Source organism: Oryzias melastigma, linkage group LG4 (genome assembly GCF_002922805.2).
Source record: "Oryzias melastigma strain HK-1 linkage group LG4, ASM292280v2, whole genome shotgun sequence".
NCBI lineage: Eukaryota > Metazoa > Chordata > Actinopteri > Beloniformes > Adrianichthyidae > Oryzias > Oryzias melastigma.
In genome coordinates, this window is record NC_050515.1 from 20,096,737 (window position 1) to 20,102,966 (window position 6,230).

General features: G+C 37.4%; 1 pseudogene across 1 annotated transcript; it reads left to right on the forward strand.

The window, feature by feature from the left end:
- The first annotated feature begins 1,415 nt into the window (after positions 1-1,415).
- Positions 1,416-6,166, forward strand: LOC112150856 (annotated as a pseudogene). The gene is made up of 7 exons (XR_002920021.2): positions 1,416-1,662; positions 3,083-3,196; positions 3,603-3,690; positions 4,450-4,616; positions 4,725-4,832; positions 4,943-5,029; positions 5,285-6,166. The product of XR_002920021.2 is annotated as a fetuin-B-like (transcript).
- Positions 6,167-6,230: the final 64 nt, after the last annotated feature.

Genomic DNA, 6,230 nt, shown 5'->3' on the forward strand with positions numbered 1-6,230 from the left:
ACATGACACAGCTGGGTTGGTTCAGACCGTCAATTTTAATGTAGGTTTTGGTTATTTTCAGTTCATTTTCAATTGCATCTGTTTAAGCTTCTTTCCTTAAACAATATTTAAGGCTATTCAGCTCAGAACACAACCTCCGTCATATTGATCAAATTTATTTTCACAACCTTCGATTTTATAGAAATTCAGGGAAAAAATCCTTTTTAGTGTTCCACTTCTGTTCATTCTTTTTTCTATTTTCCTTCTGACATTTTAATAACAATTTTGTTTTATGTTTTATTTCATATATTTTGTAGAACTGTATCGTAATAAGGAGTCAAAATGAGAACTGTTATGTGTGTTTGTGTCAGTTATACACATGTCATAAATTTAACATCTTTAAAACGTGATGTGGCACTTCAAGAGACTAATCCTCCTATTGCTTATTGAATGCTTAAATAAAAATAAGACTTTCCGATTTTATAATAAATTCTATTTAATTACTTAAACCACATGTTTTAGCTTCACCTTGTGATTCCTGCAGACCTGCAATCCTTTAGAAGCTGAGAATGATTTCAAGAATTAACTGAACTGACTGGTTGAATCTAACCTCCCCATGTTACACAACTGTACCTCAGTTGCAACAGCTGCGCTTCAAAACATTGATTTTTAGGCAGGTGGTCCCATAGCTTATTTATTTAGTGGCAAACAAAGGTCAGCTGAGCAGCTACAGAGAAGCAACTCATTCCCCTCAGTGCAGAGAGGCTGATCTCAAAGTCCAACGAGCTCCCAATTCTATTTCTGCATCAAATCAAAAGCGTGACATGGAATCAAACTGTCTGGAAAGTTAGCATGAAAGTTGGAAAAAAAACTATTTTTCAAAGTGTCTGCAGAAGCTGGAAGTCCTCCACCCACCTCTTTTACCTTTGGATATTTGCTGTATTGGGCACACACAAAGCACAGTCATCACAAACACCCCTTCTTGTAGGGGTGACTGTCACAGCCATTGGACAGTTGATTCAAGATTTCCCCATAAAAATCTTGAATGAAAGCAGCACAAATAAAGGTGATGTGGTTGTAACGTTTTTACAACTAAACTGCATTGCTTTTAGAAATTGTATTGCATCTCTTTTTTAAAGATATTTTCGAGCTTGACCACAAAACTTTGTCCTTGACTTCACTCAACCGGTGTCAAGATTAAATCTTCCGTCCCACTGATTGGTCCTATTGATCCCAAAGATGTATGCACCACTGCAGAGCAGATAAAGCCTATGGTGCAAGTCTTTGCAGAAGTTGATTGGCTGGTATGTAGATAGGACAAAAATGGGGGTCAAGGGTTATGTTTACTGAAGATGACATGGGAGGTGGGGGATTTTGTCTTTGTGTGAGCACGTAGTACAGTTGCAGAGTATAAAAGGGACATCATTTCCTACTCTTGGTATCTCTTCTGTCTGGCTGTGTGTGACAGAGTGGGCCTTGATGATGAAGATCTGTATCCTGGGGTTGCTGGTGCTGGGGTGCGTGTACGGCGCACCGGTGGAAGAAGGTCTAAAGCCGGAGTCATGCGACGACCCGCACGCCGTGAAAGCTGCTCATGTGGCTCTGAGCAAGATCAACATGGAGCGGAACGAGGGCTACATCTTCAGCCTGCACCGCTTGTCTAACGTCCACCACGCCAAGCATGTAAGTCGCCTCAATAAAACAGAACAGTTTTTCATGTTTGACACTTTAATGGTCTTCTTGATTTGTGCTAAAACTCCTAAAAGCATAAAAAATATCTTTATTTTGATGTTGCAATCCAGACTTTCAGGGGATTTTAAAAATAATTAAATCAAAGCTGATGCAACATGGAGCAAAAAAAAAAAAATTCTAATAGCAAAACACTTGCCGAAGAAATTTGACATAAGATTCTTTGAACCTTAAAGTACTCCTAAATTTAATGCAAAAAGTGGTCCCTCAATATGTAAATATTTCATATGTTTCTTGTTTGAACAATATACACTCCCTGGAATGAAGTATAAACCAATTTAAATCACATAATTAAATGTATATCACATAAGAACCTTCAATTAAGTGTAATTTGTGATTGAAATGCCTTGAACAAATAAGCAGGTATGTAAAGGATGTATAGGAGAAAAATGGTTGTCATGGAAACATTGGTGGCTTTTATAGGAGATTCAACCTTCATTCAGCTCCTGCTACTGTCAACATACGATTTTGTGGTGAAGTAGATGTAGATTTCAAACAAAAACATTTTCATTTGTCTTTTTAATGAAAATAAAAAAATCACATAATGCACATTTTAAACAAATAAACTGGGCAAAAAGTACTTTTAAATGCATACAATAAGAGTTAATTAAAGAGAGCCATTGCAAATTTTCCGATTCTTTTAGCCATCTGTTGAAGAAAATCAATGATTCTTAAATGACCCATGAAATAGAATTTATTTATTTATTTTAACAAATTCAACATAACATGTCACACTGAAAATTACAAAACAAAGGGAGTTGTACAATCTTATCACCAGCATCCAGTAATAAAGTTTGAACAGCCAATAAGAAAATAAAAATATTATATTGATAATTTAAATGAATAATATTAAATGCATAAAATAATTTAAAAATAAACAAATAAATAACATAAATTTCAAATAAACCCAGAAGAAAAGGAAAAAAAATGGGACAAACATTTTCACTTTGAAAATTTTATAAAATCTAGCTCAAAGGTGAGTTGTCATGGAAATGTGGAGAGAAAAAAATAAAACTTTGAAAATGCAAAAAAAGTAATATTAAACAGCATTTTAGATCAAATGTGGCAACCTTATATATTCACAACCAAAACTGATTTATTTACACAGTTTCTCAAAAGCAAAACGTGCGCACTTTTTTGAGCAAACAACCTCAATATCCCTTTTTTTAAGCTCTCATTTATTCTTTTCATGTCTGGTATTGTGCCCAGCTCACTAGATTTTGACAACAGAGCATGTGTCCCTCAGTCAAAATAACTCTTTGGAAAAATAAACATTGCTCAAGTTTGCAACATTTCTTAATTTGCTTTTAACCTTAAATAAAAAAAGTGTTTGTTTTCTGTGTTTGTGTTACAGGGAGAGAACGGTGTGGTTTATTACATGACTCTGAATGTTGTGGAGACAAACTGCAGCGTTCTTAGCAGGAAGGACTGGAAGGAGTGTGAGGCTCGTCCAGTCAGCGACCACCAGGTTAGAAAACACTCACACACACACTGTGTAGAAACCATATGAAATTCAAATTCTACTTTATTTATGTAGCACTTTTCCTACTACAGAGCATTTGTAAGTGCTTTCCAAAATAAAATAGATAACAGTAAAACAAAAAATACACATAACAGTAAACATACACATCTTGTTGTACAATCAAATGAAATCAAATTAATTATTAGTGAAAAATTATAAAATTAAATTAAACAACATGTGCATGTAAAAACTATGTAAAACGTAAGTTTGATTATTTTTTTTTTTTAAAAACTGGTAAAAATGATGGTCCAATTAAAAGACGCAGGCTGTCAAACTACATTTCGAACATATTTAATAGGTTGAATGAGTTGGTTCTGACACAAGCTGATGATGATTATGTTTGTTTCTTTAGGTTTATGGACAATGCAAAGCAGTCATCTTCATCAACAAGGTCCACAGAGTGGATCGTCTCTACAAATACGACTGTGCTATCAAAAAAGGTAAAAAAAAAAAAAAATAGCCAAGTTTTTTGAAAAATCAAAAAAATTGTGGGGTATTTTTTTCAAGTCACTTACCATTCTTTACTTGTGCTTATTTATGTCTATAATGTTTTTTTTCAGCATTTTCACTTACTATTGTCTATACATTTACAAGAAAATATTTATATCCTGTTCAAATTTAAATAATAAAAAACAGGGACTCCAGTCTGACATTATGAGAATGAGTATCATGGAAAAAAAATAAATATTTGCAGTCCAACAATAGACACCAGAGGTCCAGATCATCATGTACATTAGAATCGGTTCTCCGTTGACTTGACAAATTAAAGTTTGAAAAAAATATGAATTTGGATTTATTTGGGACACACATAAACAAATGTAAGCGCAGCAAAACTGTAGTGGACTCCCTAAAACAGATTTACAAGCATGTTCTGCAAAGATTTTAAAACTGATCAAGAGCTATGTTTTTATCCCTTCAATTAACCAGCCAAGACTAAATAAATGACTGTTCTTGTTGCCAATCAATATTTTTAATAATATATTTTCCAAATGTGGTCTACCATTTGGTTGAGCAGGCACTTAAACGAGTGAGATGCCAAAGTGTACAAAAAAAAGTAAATGATCTAATCCCCATTTTTAAAACAATTGTTTTTTTTATTTTAAAAGGAAAAAGGTCAACATTTAGTCATTGAGCTTATTCAATAAAAAATATATATTTTTTGATGTTTTATGTCATTGACAGTACATTTGTTTTTCCAGCCCCTTCTGCCAGAGTGTCAGCATTGTGTCCTGACTGCCCAACCTTGATAAGCTCAGACAACGAGCAGGTCCAAAGGACTTTGACTCTTTCCCTTGACAAGTTCAACAAAGAAAAGGGGCTGAAAAATCGTTTCGATGTGCTCAACATCACACGCGCACTCGCCGGGGTGAGTTCTCCCATTTTCCCCCCTATTTCTTTCTGGGGAAATCCAAAACATGAGAATGAGTCACCCAAAAAATTATACCTTCATCGTTTTTCTTGTTTAAATCTCAAGATGGCCATGCAGATGTATTATATCGTGGAGTACACCATCCAGGAGACCACCTGCGCCCCCGATACAGATGCAGCTGAGAAGTGCCCACTGATGAAGTGCGAGTTTGCTGTGAGTTTGCTGTTTTAACTACCAATAATAGGTCTTTTGACCATTCATCTACTAATTTTAAGTCATCTGTTTCTTTTTAATTGACTTTCTTTTTGCTCTACACTCTTTAGCACAAGGGTTTCTGCAAGGCTTCCCTCTACAGCCTTCCAGATCACAAGGAAGACATTAATGTGGATTGTGAGATCTATGAGCCTGAGGTAATAAAGATTACATTTTTTACATATTTAGGTCTTGTAGAGATTAGAATTTGCGTAAAAAATCTAACACAAAATCAAATATAATGTAACTTTTCAACCGTTAACACGATCAACGTAATTCTAGTAGAATCTGAAGGAGAAAAGCCGCTTTTCTCCTTCAGATTCTACTAGAATTACGTTGTTCATGTTAAGGGCTGAAAAGTTACACTAAACTAAAGAACAGAGAGAGTTCATGCAACAACACTCTATGTCCAGGCCTCCGAGAGGGAAAAGAAAAACCACCTGTTGGGCGGAGAAACCGACCACAGCCACAATAAGACCGAGAACCATGACCACTCTACGCTGCCCAACCACGACCACGTCCACGACCACACCAAAATCCACCACCATCAGAACAAGAACCACGAGGAAGCCGACTCCAGCGACCACCACCACTCGCACGACCACAAGCCAGGCAGCGCCTACAGGCACAGCCACGACCACTCCCACGAGCACGGAATCAACCACGACCACGAGCACATGCACCACGGCTCCGCTCACAACCACACCGGCGACTTCCCCAACCACCACCACGACTACAAACACGCCGAGGGCGTGCACACCCATGACCACGACCACGAGCTGGCCCTAGACCACGAGCACAAGCACGCTCACCTGCATGAGCACGAGCATCACCATCATCACCACAGCCACGACCACGAGACCACGCCCCACGACACCCCGGAGGGTAGGGTGACGGTGCTCACTGACGGGCCCATGATCCTGCCTTCCTTCCCAGACCAAGCAGCAGCTGGACCCCACCCTGGTGTCGTCCTGCCACCCCCAGATCCCAGGAGCCCATCAGCCTATCATCCACCCATTCCCACGTGGAATTTCCCCCGAATGTAAAGCTCCGGCAGTCTTAGGCAACTTGATAGAGCAGCTCTTTGATGAGGACCCCAGCTTCAAACCCTCTGCATAAAAGAATCTTAGAAATGTCTTTTTATGGGGGCGGTGGGGGTTAAAAACTCCTTAAAGCCTGGTCATTTACACTCATCATATTGATTGACAATCATAAACAACCTGACTGCCTGTCATGGATATGTTTGGAACCTGTACATTCTCCCGTCTCTTATTTTAATAAAAGTTTTAAAAAAATATGAGGTCCCTTGTTATTATTTTTTTTGTTGTTGTTGTTAAAAGAAGCATTAATTCAAAAATA